The following is a 17,379-nucleotide window of genomic DNA, read 5'->3' on the forward strand; positions in this document are numbered from 1 at the left end:
TCATGGTAAAGAATTAGTCCAAGTTTCTCTTCACACACCCCACTGTTCTTTTCACCATTTGTTTTGATCTGACAATGTCATCTTTGGAGAAAAATGCAATATAAATGTCAACATCAACATAGTGTAGGGTAATGGAGAGAGTCTTTGCCTTGGAGTAAGGAAATCTTGCAAATGAATCTTTCTTTTGACACAAGTAGCTGGGTGACCCTGAATAAATCATTTACTTTTTCTGGGCCTCAGTTTCTTCATCTGTAAATTAAGTTGAACTCAATCACCTAGAAATCCCTATCATTTCAAAGGCTATGATCCCATGACCTTAGATTGATATAGCTCCTTTATATTGAACACCTCCAAGAGACAGTTTTGCATAGTTAGAAGAATACTGGATGTTAAGCATGTAACTTCTGTTTCTATCACTAGTCTCTAGCATAGAACCTGGCACATAGCAAGTATTTATATATACACAAAACATACATATATATGCATTAGAAGGATTGCTCATTAGTGATTGAAATCTGGATTCAGACCCCAGTTCTGGTAGTTGATGGCTTGGTAGTTGCAGAAAAGTCACCACCTTTCTGAATTTGTTTCCTCATTTCCTTTCATCACCTACCTGACAGCGATTGTGAGGAAAAGATGCTTTCTGTAGTTCAAAGTAGTAAGTGTTACCTTTTATTATGGCAGCACTCAAGGAATCCCCCAAAACACTATAAAATAATGCTATCATAATTATTTGGGAGTCCCATGAAGACAGGTTCTGCTATGTAATACCCATTTGATCTATTTGGTAAGAATTAATACAAATCCAAGTATTGTGTTAAAGGAGAAAGGACACTGGATTTATGTTCAGATGACCTTGACTGAACTACTGGTCTTTGTTCATATCATTGCCTTACTTCTTCCTGTGTGACCTTGGTCAAATTAATCTTCTCTGAGCTTCAATTGTCTACATAATAGTATAAAATCAGGGATTTACACTAGGTTAATAATCTGCAAGGCTTTTTTCAGTTATCCTGTAATTCTAAGGTCCATAAAGATGGATTTGGGAACAGAAGGAGAGATAAAGATGCCTCTGGCTTGTCTAAAAAATCAGCCTCACAAAAGCCTACTACTTTGGAGCCCTCACTTATAGTAGCCTGCAGTGGGAGAACACAATTTCGAGTCCTTATCTTTTTAGGAACTATGACTAAGAGAAAAAAAAAAATAAAAGAGAAATCATGGGAAACCTTTGACACTAGTCAGAAAACAAACACTAGCCAATGAAAGCCAGTGCTGATTAAAGACTGGCTAGGAGGAGACAGAATGGAAGAGCCTGGCCAATTGGAGCCAAGCCAACTGCTCCTGGAAGTCCTGAGAGATCAGATAAAACACCCATCTGGCTGGAATCTGGAACTCTTTTTCAAGCAGTTGCCACTGTTGTTTCACAAAGGTTCTGTTCTGGTGGCTGCTGAGAGAGCCAACATGAGAAATGTGGGTAGGTAACTCCACGGTTTGAGGTGGCATACCCTCAGATTCCCCTTATCCTAGTACCTAGTAGAATCCATCCAGCTTTTCAGGACTGAAAAGCAAAGCTTTTAGCTGACCCAGAATGCTTTTCCAATGTCCATGCTCTTTGTTTATCCCTGCCATTCTGTTGCCAGCTTTTTGGAGATACTCCACTTTATGGAAGGGAAATGGAAGTGAAGGGAGGCAAAATGCAGTTAATTTTAGAACTTTTGACTACCATGGAGAGTTGGCAATGATTTCTACCGATAAAGTGAGCTCCTCCTTCAGAAGGTCAGCTTCCTGGGGGCAGGGACTATGTTTTTCTCTTTCTTTATATCTCCGGCAAATAGTAAGAGCTTAATTGATGATTATTGGGAGACTGGATGACTACACGTTTTCAAGGATCTATAGGAAGCTTGGGAATAGGAGTATTTAAGAATCAGAAGGAAATGAGGAAATAAGGAGAAAATAAAGCTACCCGAGGTCAGGGCCTTTTTTTTTTTTTTTAATCTATGCATTTTTAATAATCAGGTTTAGTGCCTTGCACATGGCAGATGCTAGATAAATGTTTAAATGGTGAAAAACAAAAAAAAGAAATAGAAGATAAAGGAAATGGGAGATTCAGGATAAAAAGGAAAATCACAACACATAGGGACTAGGACCAGGACAAAACTGGATGTCACTAAAATCTTTAATGGATGTAATTTTCCAGGGTTTGTTAATAGTGCCACATGCAATCTGTGTTAATCAGGACCTAAACAATGAGCAAAAAGGGCTTGCCCTAGGACCTATTAGTGGCCAATGAGAATCAGATTGGTTTTGGTTTATTTAAGGCACGATCTTTAAGAAAGAAATATAGCCAATAAACTCTAAGATATCTTGGGAGGGTTCAGAGGTACAAAAGAGGGGGAAAATGCTTTTATGAGAATCTGTAGGTAAAGGTGTCTTACTCTACGTGGACAGAGAAAGGAAAAGAGGGAAAGAGGGAGAAAGAAAGGGAAGGAGGGACCCTGAGGGTCTTCCTCTCCTAGATTTATTTGTTTAATTTTCTTATACTAGATGAAAAAGTAACTTTGCCTCAATTGATGTGTATCTTTAATCACTGACTGGATAGAGCCTGGGTCAAACTGAGACCTGTTGAAGACCTTAGCTTAAAAAGGCCAGCCTCTCCCATTTCATCAAAGGGCTACCTCCAAAAGTCTTGACTTATATTTTGTCACTGGACCAGATGGTTCTTGAGGGAAAAGTTTAGGCAAGTGACTTTGCACAGCCCTCTCTTACTTAAATTCAATTTACTTGCATGTTATGGTATCACCTCCCTGATATCATGGTCTTCTTGGAGAATGAAGAACAATAACAACAACATAGAAATCACAAAAATCTTGTCACTTCTAGATGCAAGGAACAAAGGCAAATTTTAAAAGGTGGTCAATCTCTTGCCATGTTTGACTCTGTTAATGAAGACCTGCAGGAAACATAAATCATTAATCCATTCATTCACTTGGCAAACATTTATTCATGGAATCCTTAAACTGGAGTACCTCTATTAACAGCAAAATCTAGCTACACATTTGAGGGATATCTCTTTCAAAATCTCTCCAGAAGACATTTTTAAAAAAATAATTGTGCATTTTTATTTATTTTTGTTTTCTATCTATATTTTTTCTCAATAACATTTTATTTTTTCTAAATACATATAAAGATAATTTTCAATATTTTTATAAGATTTTGTGTTCCAAATTTCTTCTCCTTCCCTCCTCTACCACACTCCTCCCATGAGACAATAAGCAATCTGATAAAGATTATACATATACAATATCTTTAAACATATTAATTTTTTGTGAGTAATTTTTCAAATTCATGCAAAGATAGTTTTCAACATTCACCTATGCAAAATCTTATGTTCCAAATTTTTTTTCCCTCTTCTCTCCCCTTCACTCTCCCCAAGACAGTAAGCAATCTAATAGAGGTTAAACATGTGCAATCTTCTAAAAACATTTCTATATTCATCATGATGTGCAAAAAGTAATATCAAAAGGAGAAAAAACAAGGAAAAAAGAAACAACAAATGTGAAAATGCTTTGATCCATATTCAGTCTTCACAGTTTTCTCTGTGAATGTGGATGCCGCTTTCTAGCCAAGTCTATTAGAATTACCTTGACTCACCTCATTATTAAAAAGAGCCATGCCCATTATCATCACATAATCTTATTGAGGCTGTATACAATGTTCTCTTGGTTCTGCTCATTTCACTCAGTATCAGTTCATATAAGTCTTTCCAGGCCTTTCTGAAATCAGCCTGCTCATCATTTCTTATAGAACACTAATATTCCATTACATTCATATACCATGACTTAATTAGTCATTCCCCAGCTGGTGGGCATCCACACAATTTCTAGTTCCTTGCCACTACAAAAAGGGCTGCTACAAACATTTTTGTACATATGGTTCCTTTTCTCTCTTTTTTATGATCTCCTTGGTATACAGATTCAGTAGAAACACTGCTGGATCAAAGGATATGCAGAGTTTTATAATTCTTTGGACATAATTCCAAATTGCTCCCCAGAATGGTTTCACAACTTCACCAACAATTCATTAGTATCCCAGTTTTCCCACATCCCCTCCAACATTCATGATTTTTTCCTGTCATCTTAGCCAATTTGAGAGGTGTGGAATGATACCTCAGAATTGTCTTAATTTGCATTTCTCTATTCAATGGTGATTTAGAGCATTTTTCTATATGACTACAAATAGCTTTCATTTCCTCTTCTGAAAATTGTTCATATCTTTTGACCATTTATCAATTGGGGAATGGTTTGTGTTGTAATAAATTTGAGTCAGTTCTCTATTTTAGAAATGAGGTCTTTAGAAAGATATTGCTGGAACAGAATAATATTTCAAAGTAACTTCATACAATACTGTATTGTTTTCAATTATAGCCTTATAGCTTTGTCAACTTCATTATCTACTGCTTTTACTGTCTGACATACAGCAATTACTTGGGTTAATAAATCTGTAATGTTTATACTGACATGTTATACTAATGGGTAAAATGTACCAGTTTATATGGACAAGATGCCACAGAAACACCCATAAGGGTGAAATTGCTTTTAATAGGTTTTTATAAATTCATTACTATGATGGATATGTAATAGATCTTTTTTTTGAGATTCTTTTGTAACTTGATTGCCATTCATCTAAATATCTTATATTTTATTGTGTGTGTTATATGTAGTCTGGGCTTTAAGAACAGTTTCTATTTTGATGAACTCTGAATTTGTACATTTTAGGAATTCCATAGGAAAAATAATGGTTTGTCTTTAAGGTGTAATTGGGAGTAAATCCACTCTGAAAATCCATCTGGTCATTAGCCTATAACAATTTAGAATTGTAAATTGAAGAACTGAAGACTTTAAAAGGGTTCTTCAATTACAGATAATTTCTAAAAGTGCAACTCAGACATTAAAAAGATTTTGTTTTCAGTTTTGTTGAATTCAAAATAGATGAATACATATCTATATATACACACTCAAGTATGTTTTCATACATAGATACATATGTATATATATATATATATATATATATATATATATTTATATATGTGTGTGCCCATCAAATTTCTCCTCAGATGATTCAGACTTCCCTTGGCATTCATATGTTTTAACAAAATGGTGAAAAAAGGGTTGGGGAAAAAAAACAGAATCAACTATCTGGCTTCTACTTTGTCCATTGATCTGGTTTAATCCTGTTGTTAAGACTGTATGACACAGATTCATGCAGAAATTAACACAAAATTAGAAAAAAGCTGATTGTAAAAAGAAAGAAAGAAATGAGGCCTTTAATCAGAAATAATTACTATAAAAGAATTTTTTCCCCAGCTTTCTGCTTTCCTTCTCATCTTGGCTGCATTTGTTTTGTTAGTGCAAAACCTTTTAATTTAATGTAATCAAGATTATCCATTTTGCATTTCATAATGTTTTCTAGTTCTTCTTTGGCCATAAATTCCTCCCTTTTCCACAAATTTGAGAGGTAAACTATCCCTTGTTCTCTTATAGTATTACCCTTTATGTATGAATCATTAACCCATTTTGACCTTATCTTGATATATAGGATGTTACATGTTGGCCATTTCTGCTTTACTGTTTTCCGGTTTCACAGCAGTTTTTGTCAAAGAGTGGGTTCTTATCCCAGATTCTGGAGTCTTTATATTATCAAAAATTAACTATTATATTCATTAACTATTGTGTTTTGTGAACCTAACCTAGTCCATTGATCCAATCAAGTTCTTAGCCAGTATCAAATTGTTTTGGTGACCACTGCCTTATAAAATAGTTTTATGTCTGATACAACTAGGCCACTTTTGCTTGAAAATTTTTCACTAATTCCTTTGAAATTCTTGACCTTTTGTTCTTCCAAATAAATGTTTTTATTACTTTTCTAGGTCTATAAAACAATTTCTTGACAGTTTGATTGATAGATAGATAAATTTAAGTAGAATTGTCATTTTAATATATATTAGTTTGGCCTGCTCATGAGCCCTTGATATTCTTCCAGATGCTTAGATCTAACTTTATCTGTGTGAAAAATGTTTTATAATTATGTTCATATAGTTCCTGGTTTTGTCTTCTCAGGTAGGCTCCCAAATATTTTATATTATCGCAAATGGGATTTTTCTTTCTATCTCTTGCTGCTAGGTTTTGTTGGTAACATATAAAAATGCCCATGATTTATGTGGGTTCATTTTATATCCTGGAACTTTAAGTTGCTAATTGCTTCTAGTAGTTTTTTTTTAGTGAATTCTCTAAATAGCCATCATCATCTGTAAAGAATGATAGTTTTGTTTCTTCATTACCTAATCTAATTCTTTCAATTTATTTTTCTTCTTTTATTGCTAAAGCTAACATATCTAGTACAATATTGAATAGTATTCCTCTTACTAGGAATGATTCTAGCCTATTACATAAAATGCTTGCTCTTGGTTTTAGATAAATGCTAATTATAATTTTAAGGAAAATTCCATTCATTCTTATGCTCTCTAGTGTTTTTAATGGGAAGGGTGCTATATTTTGTCAAACTCTATAATCATATATTTGCTGTTAGTTTGGATATTGATAAAGTCAGTTATGCCAATAGTTTCCCTGGCATTGAACCAGCTCTGAATTCCTGATAAAAAAATCCCACTTGGTTATAATATATTATCTTGGTGATAAATTACTATAATCTGCTAATATTTTATTTTTACATTGATATTCATCAGAGAAATTGTCTATAATTTTCTTTCTGTGTTTTGGCCTTTCCTGGTTTAGGGGTCAGTACTATATCTGTGTAGAAGACCTTTTTTCCCTTTTCATAAATTTCGGAAAAGTTTATACATCATTGGAATTAATTGTTCTTTAAATATTTGGTAAAATTCACTTGTAAATCCAGAGATTAAGTTCAAGCAATGCTTATCCCCCTATTTTCTTTTCCCCAAGTGTAATAATAAGTCTTTGGTGCCTCTTCATGTGATGTTATTTACCCCATTTTACCTCTTCTTTCCTCTTCTACCAAGACAATTCTTTTTCCACCCCTAATTTCTTTTTTATATCATTACATTAAAGTCAATTTATACCTACACTCTCCAATACCCCTTCTGATTGCCCTAAGAAAGATACAATTCTCAAGAATTACACATATCATTTTTCCATATAGGGATTTAAACATTTTAACCTTTAAAAACATAGTTTTTTCCCTTCCATTTACCTCTTTATGCTTCACTTCAATCTTGTATTTGGAGATCAGATTTTCTGCTCAGTTATGGTCTTTTTTATCAGAAATAGTTAAAAATTACTGATTTCATTGAATTTGCATCTTTTCCTTTAAAAGATAACGCTTAATATTGTTTGATAATCAATTCTTGATTGTAGTCCAATCTCCTTTGCTTTCTGGAATATCTTCTAGCCCTCTGATGTTGAAGCTGCTAAGTCTTGGGTAATCCTGATTGTGGCTCCTCAAGATTTGAATTATTTCCTTCTGGCTGCTTGATCTGATAATTCAGGAATTTAGCTACTACATTCTTTGGAGTTTTTATTTCTGGGTCTCTTATCAGGAAGTGATTGGTGATTTCTTTCTTTTTTTATAATTTTTAAATTAATTTTATAATTATAACATTTTTGATAGTACATATGTATAGGTAATTTTTTACAACATTATCCCTTGTACTCCCTTCTATTCCGAATTTTTCCCCTCCTTCCCTCCACCCTCTCCCCTAGATGGCAGGCATTCCCATACATATTAAATATGTTATAGTATATCCTAGATACTATATATATATATATATATATATATATATATATATATATATATATATGTGTGTGTGTGTGTATATATATATATATATATATATGTGTGTATATATATATATATATATATATATATGCAGAACCGAATTTTGTTGTTGTTGTTGTTGTTGCAAAGGAAGAATTGGATTCAGAAGGTAAAAATAACCTGGGAAGAAAAACAAAAAATGCAAACAATTTACACTCATTTCCCAGTGTTCCTTCTCTGGGTATAGCTGATTCTGTCCATCATTGATCAATTGGAACTGGATTTGATCTTCTCTATGTTGAAGATATCCACTTCCTTCAGAATACATCCTCATATAGTATTGTTGTTGAAGTGTATACTGATCTCCTAGTTCTGCTCATTTCACCCAGCATCAGTTGATGTAAGTCTCTCCAAGCCTCTCTGTATTCATCCTGCTGGTCATTTCTTACAGAACAGTAATATTCTATAACATTCATATACCATAATTTATCCAACCATTCTCCAATTGATGGACATCCATTCATTTTCCAGTTTCTAGCCACTACCAAAAGGGCTGCCACAAATATTTTGGCACATACAGGTCCCTTTCCCTTCTTTGGGAATTCCCTTCTTGGAATATAAGCCCAGTAGTAGCACTGCTGGATCAAAGGGTATGCACAGTTTGATAACTTTTGGGGCATAATTCCAGCTTGCTCTCCAGAATGTTTGAATTCTTTTACAACTCCACCAACAATGCATCAGTGTCCCAGTTTTCCCACATCCCCTCCAACATTCATCATTATTTGTTCCTGTCATCTTAGCCAATCTGACAGGTGTGTAGTGGTATCTCAGAATTGTCTTAATTTGCATTTCTCTGATCAGTAGTGATTTGGAACACTCTTTCATATGAGTGGAAATAGTTTCAATTTCATCATCTGAAAATTGTCTGTTCATATCCTTTGACCATTTATCAATTGGAGAATGGCTTGATTTCTTATAGAGTCAATTCTCTGTATATTTTGGAGATGAGGCCTTTATCAGAACCTTTAACTGTAAAAATGTTTTCCCAATTTGTTACTTCCCTTCTAATCTTGTTTGCATTAGTTTTGTTTGTACAAAAGCTTTTTAATTTGATGTAATCAAAATTTTCTATTTTGTGATCAATAATGATCTCTAGTTCTCCTTTGGTCACAAATTCCTTCCTCCTCCACAAGTCTGAGAGGTAAACTATCTTATGTTCCTCTAATTTATTTATGATCTCATTCTTTATACCTAAATCATGGACCCATTTTCATCTTATCTTAGTATGTGGTGTTAAGTGTGGGTCCATGCCTAGTTTCTGCCCATACTAATTTCCAGTTTTCCCAGTAGTTTTTATCAAATAATAAATTCTTATTCCAAAAGTTGGGATCTTTGAGTTTATCAAACACTAGAGTGCTATTTTTATTCACTATCTTGTCCTGTGAACCTAACCTATTCTACTGATCAACTAATCTATTTCTTAGCCAATACCAAATGGTTTTGGTGACTGCTGCTTTATAATATAGTTCTAGATCAGGTACAGCTAGGCCACCTTCATTTGATTTTTTTTTTCAATAATTCCCTTGAAACTCTCCACCTTTTGTTCTTCCATATGAATTTTGTTATTATTTTTTCTAGGTCATTAAAATAGTTTCTTGGGAGTCTGATTGGTATAGCACTAAATAAATAGATTAGTTTAGGGAGTATTGTCATCTTGATTATATTCGCTCCACCTATCCAAGAGCACTTAATGTCTTTCCAATTATTTAAATCTGACTTTATCTTTGTGACAAGTGTTTTGTAATTTTGTTCATATAATTCCTGACTTTCCTTTGGTAGATATATTCCCAAATATTTTATACTATCGACAGTTATTTTGAATGGAATTTCTCTTTGTATCTCTTGCTGTTGGATTGTTTTGGTCATGTATAAAAATGCTGAGGATTTATGTGGATTTATTTTGTATCCTGCAACTTTGCTAAAGTTATGAATTATTTCTAATAGCTTTTTAGCAGAGTCTTTGGGGTTCTCTAAGTATACCATCATGTCATCTGCAAAGAGTGATAGTTTAATTTCTTCATTACCTACTCTAATTCCTTTAATCTCTTTCTCTGCTCTTATTGCCACGGCTAGCATTTCTAGTACAATATTGAATAGTAATGATGATAGTGGGCAACCTTGTTTTACTCCTGATATTACTGGGAAAGGTTCCAGTTTATTGCCATTACATATGATGTTTACTGACAGTTTTAAATATATGCTCCTGATTATTTTAAGGAATAGTCCATTTATTCCTATACTCTCAAGTGTTTTTAGTAGGAATGGATGTTGGATTTTATCAAATGCTTTTTCTGCATCTATTGAGATAATCATATGGTTTTTGTTAATTTGGTTATTGATATAGTCAATTATGATAATAGTTTTCCTAATATTGACCCAGCCCTGCATTCCTAGTATAAATCCTACTTGGTTATAGTGTATTATCCTGGGGATGATTTTCTGTAGTCTTTTTGCTAATATTTTATTTAAGATTTTAGCATCAATATTCATTGGGAGATTGGTCTATAATTTTCTTTCTCTGTTTTCAGCCTACCTGGTTTACCATGTCTGTGTCATAAAAGGAATTTGGTAGGACTCCTTCAATCCCTATTTTTTCAAATAGTTTATATAGCATTGGAGTTAATTGTTCTTTAAATGTATGGTAGAATTCACTTGTAAATCCATCTGGTCCTGGGGATTTTTTTTAGGGAGTTGGCTTAGCTTATTCTATTTCTTTTTCTGAAATGGGACTATTTAGACTATTTACTTCTTCATCTATTAACCTGGGCAAGCTATAATTTGAAGGTATTCTTCCATTTAATTTATCAAATTTATTGGCATAAAGTTGGGCAAAGTAACTCCTAACTATTATTCTAATTTCCTCTTCATTAGTGGCAAGTTTTCCCTTTTCATTTTTAAGACTAACAATTTGCTTTTCCTCTTTCCTTTTTTAAATCAGATTTACTAAGGGTTTGTCTATTTTGTTGGTTTTTTCATAGAACCAACTGTTAGTTTTATTAATTAATTCAATAGTTTTTTTTTTTAACTTTCAATTTTATTAATCTCTCCTTTTATTTTTAGAATTTCAAGTTTCATGTTTGTCTGGGGGTTTTTAATTTGTTCCTTTTCTAGCATTTTTAGTTGTAAGCCCAATTCATTGACCTTTTCTTTCTCTATTTTATGCAAGTAGGCCTCTAGAGATATAAAATTTCCCCTTATTACTGCTTTGGCTGTATCCTACACTCATTATTGTCTGTCTCATTATTGTCATTTTCTTGGGTGAAGTTACTAATTATGTCTATGATTTGCTGTTTCACTCAATCATTCTTTAGTATGAGATTATTTAGTTTCCAATTATTTTTTGGTCTATTTTTCCCTGGCTTTTTATTGAATGTAATTTCCATTGCATTATGGTCTGAAAAGGATGCATTTACTATTTCTGCCTTACTGCATTTGATTTTGAGGTTTTTATGTCCTAGTATATAATCAATTTTTGTATAAGTTCCATGAACTACTGAGAAGAAAGTGTACTCCTTTCTGTCTCCATTTAGCTTTTGCCAAAGATCTATCATATCAAACTTTTCTAGTATTCTATTTACCTCTTTGATTTCTTTCTTATGTCTTTTGTGATTTGATTTATCTAATTCTGAGAGTGCAAGGTTGAGATCTCCCATTATTATAGTTTTGCTGTCAATTTCTTTTTGAAGCTCTCTTAATTTCTCTTTTAAGAATTTAGATGCTGCACCACTTGGTGTGTATATGTTTAACATTGATACTGCTTCATTATCTATGCTACCCTTTAGCAAGATATAATGCCCTTCCTTATCTCTTTTAATTAGATCAATTTTTGTTTTTGCTTGATCTAAGATGAGGATGGCTACCCCTGCTTTTTTGGCTTCACCTGAAGCATAGTAGATTCTGCTCCAACCTTTTACCTTTATTCTGTTTGTATCACCCTGTTTCAGGTATGTTTCCTGTAAACAACATATTGTAGGATTCTGGCTTTTAATTCAGTCTGCTAACTGCTTCCACTTTATGGGGGAGTTTACCCCATTCACATTTATGGTTAAAATGACTAATTCTATATTGCTTGCCATCCTGTTGACCCCTGCATATACTTTTCTTCTTTCCTTCCTTCTTACCTCCCCTCCCCAGTATTATACTTGTGAGCAGCACTTGCTTTTCACAGCCCTCCTTTTTTTATTATCCCTCCCCCACCTTAAAATTCCTCCCCCTATTTTACCCCTTTTCTTCACAATTTCTGTATTCCCTTCCCCTTAGCTTACTCCTTCCCTCCCACTTTTCAATGAAGTGGAAGGAGTTTCACCATAAATCGAATATGTCTATTGATATACACTATGTTCATCCCCCTCCTTTCTTTCTCTCAGATATAATAGGTTACCTTTGCCTCTTCATGAGATGTAGTACCCCCACTTTACCTTTTTTTATGATATAATTTCCTTTCCACCTGTAGTTTCTTGGACAAGTTATATGTGTTCTTTACATATCTTTGTGGCAGAAATATAGTTCTCAAGATTTTTTTTTACCTTTTTAGAAATCTCTTGAGTTCTGTATTTGAAGATCAAACTTTTTGTGTAGATCTGGTTTTTTCATCAAGAATAGATGGAATTCATTTGTTTCATTAAATGTCCATCTTCTTCCCTGGAAAAAGATGCTCATATTTGCTGGGTAAGTTATTCTTGGCTGCATAACAAGTTCCTTAGCCTTTCAGAATATCATATTCCAGGCCCTTCACTCCTTTAATGTTGATGCTGCTAGATCCTGGGTTACCCTTATTGTGGCTCCTCCATATCTGAATTGATTTTTTCTAGCAGCTTCCAATATTTTTTCCTTTGTCTGATGGTTCTTGGACTTGGCCACTATATTTCTTGGCATTTTGATTTTAGGGTCCTTTTCAGTAGGTGATCAATGAATTTTTTCAATGTCTATTTTACCCTCTGTTTCTAAAATGTTTGGGCAGTTCTCTTTGACAAGTTCCTGGAAAATAGTGTCCAAGCTATTTTTTTCCTCATATTTTTCAGGGAGTCCAATTATTCTCAAATTGTCTCTCCTGGATCTGTTTTCCAGATCTGTTGTCTTCCTTAAAAGGTATTTGACATTCTTTTCCATGGTTTCATTTTTCTGGTTTTGCTTGACTACTTCTTAGTTTCTCCTTGAGTCATTCAATTCTACTTGTTCAATTCTGATTTTCAATGATGTATTTTCTTCATTCACTTTTTTTATATCTTTTTGTAATTGTCCAATTGAGTTTTTAAGTGATTTTTTTTCTTCTATGGAATTTTTTTCCATTTCATCAATTTTATTTTTTAGAGAGCGTTTTCGTTTTCCAACTCACTAATATTATTTCTCTTTATTCACTCTGGATGACTTCTCCAGATTCTCTTGCCAAGTTTCCCTTTCCTTTTCCCATTTCTCTTCTAGCTCTCTTGTGAGAGCCTTTTTGATTTCCTCTATGAGTCTTGTATATTGAGGAGCAGATCATATCCCCCTTAGGGGATTCCTCTGGAAACAGTCTGCTTTTAGTCTCCTCAGGGTTTGAAGTCTGCTCTCTATCCATACAGAAGCTGTTCATTTTGTCAGAGTGGAATCGAAGAAAACAAATTGACAAGAGAAACAATAGGTCTGTTTTGGGGGGGATGGGGCTGAATGGTGTTAATGGGCTTCCTCTACAGACTGTGGGAGACAGCAGTGAGGCACTAACAGGTCCCAAGAGATGCTAGCTTTCCGGGGTTTTATTCTTTACCTCCTGTGTTTACACCTTCTCTGCTTATCCTGGCTTGCTGCCAAGATGGAATATCCACGCTGGGGTAAAGGTCATTCTGCAGAAATGGCAGAAATTGCATCCTGCACCCCTCCCCACTCTGGTCTGAGCAGTGTGAGCTGCCTGCCTCGCTCTCGCTGCTTGCCCTCAGCCTGCACCCAGTCTGTTCGTCCCCTCCCCTGAGCAAAAACAGACCTTTTCTGGTGAATTTCAAGGGTGTCTTCTGTTGGTAATTATTTGTGGGGGGGTTTTCTGGTCAAGCATTAATTTTGAGACTTATCATGAAGGAAATTCTGAGCTCAAGCAGCTGTGTGCCTCCTCTCCACCATCTTGGCCAGAAGTCTCGGTGATTTCTTTCAATGACTATTTGCCTTCTAGTTCTAGAATATCGGGGCAGTTTTTCCTTGATTATTTCTGGAAAGATGTTGTCCAGGATCTTTTTTTTTTTTTATCATAGCTCTCAGGTAGCTTAATAATTCTTAGATTGTCTCTCCTGGATCCATTTTCCAGGTTAGTTGTTTTTCCAATTAGTTATTTTATATTTTATTCTATTTTTGTTTTTTAATTTTCTTTGACTGCTTCTTGATGTTTCATTGAGTCATTCACTTCTATTTATTTAATGCTAACTTTTAGTGAATTATTTTCTACAGTTAGCTTTTCCATCTCTTTTTATATTTGGCCAATTGTACTTTTTAAGATATTTTGTTCAATGGATATTTTTTTCCATTTCACCAATTCTATTTTTAAAGAGTTGTTTTCTTTTTCTAGTTCATCAAATTTATTTTTAAGAAGTTTTTTTTTAGCACATTATTTTCCATTTCACCAAATTTAATTTTTTTTCTTCTGAGGCTGGGGTTAAGTGACTTGCCCAGTGTTACATAGCTAAGAAGTGTTAATTGTCTGAGACCAGATTTGAACTCGGGTCCTCCTGAAGTCAGGGCTGGTGCTCTATCCACTGCGCCACCTGGCTGCCCCCAAATTTAATTTTTAAGGAGTCATTTTCTTCAATCAAGTTGTTAGCTTTTTTTCTCTATAACCTATCATAACTTCCCTGCATAGCTCTCATTTCTTTTCCCATTTTTCTTCTATCTCTCTTTTAAGATCCTTTTTAAATTCTTCCAAGAGAGATTTTTGAATTGAAGACCAAATCATATCCCTTTTGAGGCTTTACCTGGAGGTATTTTGCCTTTGCTGTCCTTTTCTGGGTTTGTGTTTTGATCTTACCTGTCTCCATAGTAGCTCTCTATGGTAAGAGAACTTTTTGCTTTTATGCTCATTTTTAAAGGTTGAAGTCTGCTCTTAGGGCACAGGGAAGATTGTTCCAAGCTTTCTCTGCAGGGCAATGGGGCTTCTCACTGACTGTGCTCCGACCAGTGGTACTGTAGGCTTCCCCTACTGAACTAGATGAGCCTGGCCAAGTCCCATTTGTTATGCTGGGGTTGGGGTGCACAATTTGCTTTCTGTAGTTAAGCTGGTAATCTCACAGCTAATCTGCTGATCCTAATAGCCTTTGGCACCAGATCAGAATAGCCAACACTTCTGTATTTTGGCTAAGAGCCTCCTCCTAAATTCCATATGGTGGACCTCTTAATCCCAGGCTTCCTCACATTGTGCCTGCACTGAGACAAATTCCCCACTGCCCTGTTGAGATGGTCTTTTCCTGAAGTCTTTCCAAGATATCTTAGGCTGGAAAATTATTACACTCCAAATATTTGTAGATTCTGTCACTCCAAAATCCACTCAGAAGCTTGATTTAGTGTTGATTCTGAGAGAAGTTGGGTTGAGCTCAGGCAATGTCCTAGGTACTCTCCACCATCTTGGCTCTGCTTGCCCCCCCAAAAACAAAACAAAACAAAACAAATAATGCCATGTTGTGAAAGAAAAATCAGACACAAAGGTGAAAAAAGTCTGCTTCAATCCATATTCAGTCTCCATTTTTTTCTCTCTGGATGTGAATGACATTTTCCATCCCATGTCTATCAGAATTGTCATAAATCACTGCAGCCTAAGAAGATCTAAGTCTATCATAGTCAATTATTACATAATTTTACTGTTGCTGTGTCTAGGAGAGATTTCCCCTATCACAAAGAAGCCCTGGGAACTTAGAAAACTGATTTGTTTAATTTCCTAGAAAGGATTCTCAGCAACTCTGCAATTACTAAGGTTAAAATGATATTTAAACCTAGAAATTCTTTTGCTTAACAGAACAAAAAGAGAAATTACTTTTATCCAAACCCATACAGAATCAAGAAACTTCTGCCAATTCCTATGGGAATGATAGAAATGTCTCATATCAAGCAGAAAGTTTAGAATCATTTCTCACACTTTCCACATAACATATATAATCCTTGCAACCTACAACTTTGCTCTCTGTGGCTCAGTGTCACTTCAAGAACAACAAAGCAGTATGGGGAATTGGGAAGAATGGTAAACTTGGTATCAGGAAGGGGTCTGTGTTCAAATTCTGTTATTTACCAGTTGTGTAGCCTTGAGCTAGTCACTTTATATCTGAGCCTCAGTTTCTTCATCTGTAAAATGGGTGATTCAATTATTTTGGAACAAACATCTAAGTAGCTACTTTGTACAAGACACTGAGCCAGGGGCTAGAGTAGCAAAGATTGAAACTAAAAGCATTCCCTGTCCTCAATGAACTTACATTTTCCTAAGACAATATATACAATGTATACAATAGGCATATAAATAAACACAAGAAAATGCAAGAGAAGTAGGAGGATTGTGGGAAGGCTGAGACAGAAAGAAAGAATGCATTGTAAGCATTGGGAACAGCCTTTTTGATGGTATGGTGGTAAAATCCAGGAAATGTAAGTAGGCCATTTTGGCTAGAACAAAAATGCATGAAAGGAGCTAAAATTAAGTTTGAAAAGGATAGGTGAGGACCAGGTATGGAGGGTTTTAAATATCAGTCTAAGACTCTTCTATTTTATTCTTAAGAGACAACAGTTAACCAACACAGGAAACTAGGTGGCATGTGAATACAATACTGGACTTGAGTCAGAAAGACTTTCTTTAAATATTTAAAAGACGGTCAAGGAGAAATGGGATTTGACCTAATTTATGTAACTCCAAAGGGGAAATCTGGACCCTTAGATGGCTCAGTATAAGAACTTGCTAACAATTAAAACTGTTTGAAATTAGTGAGAATTGCTTCATGAACTAATAAGATGATTATGCCTGGAAGTTTCTAAGCAAAGGCTAAATGGCCATGAGTCATAACCTAGAAATCACTCTTGCATTGGGGATAGGACTAGATGATCTTAAGGTCTCTTCCAAAGATAACATTTTTAGTCATCTTATTTCTGGATATTGACTGTAAGCCTAGTTTATTGGTTTCTTATTCCCCATATAGATGTCATTGCTTCAACAAACCTTATAGTACTGCTAGAAGATGAACTCTTTGCTGACTTTTTCAACACATTTCTGTCTCTCCCAGTAAGTATCTGTTGCATATTAACTTAAGCCCCTGAAGGTTTAACTTATATATTATATATGAAATTGTATTGTATTGTGTAGGTGGTATAGAGGGTACAGCTCTGGGCCAGAAGTCACTTACTAGCCACTTGTCCTTGGGCAAGAAACAACTTCTATCTGACTCAGTTTCCTCATCTTAAAATGGGGAATAATAGTATAACTACCTTGAAGGATTGTTTGGAGGATCAGTTAAGATAAAAATTAGAAAAAAGAAGACTTGGGGAAATGCCTGGAACATAATAAGTATTATATAAATGTTATCTTTTGTTATCATTATG

This window comes from Sminthopsis crassicaudata, chromosome 4 (assembly GCF_048593235.1).
Source record: "Sminthopsis crassicaudata isolate SCR6 chromosome 4, ASM4859323v1, whole genome shotgun sequence".
NCBI classification, from domain to species: domain Eukaryota; kingdom Metazoa; phylum Chordata; class Mammalia; order Dasyuromorphia; family Dasyuridae; genus Sminthopsis; species Sminthopsis crassicaudata.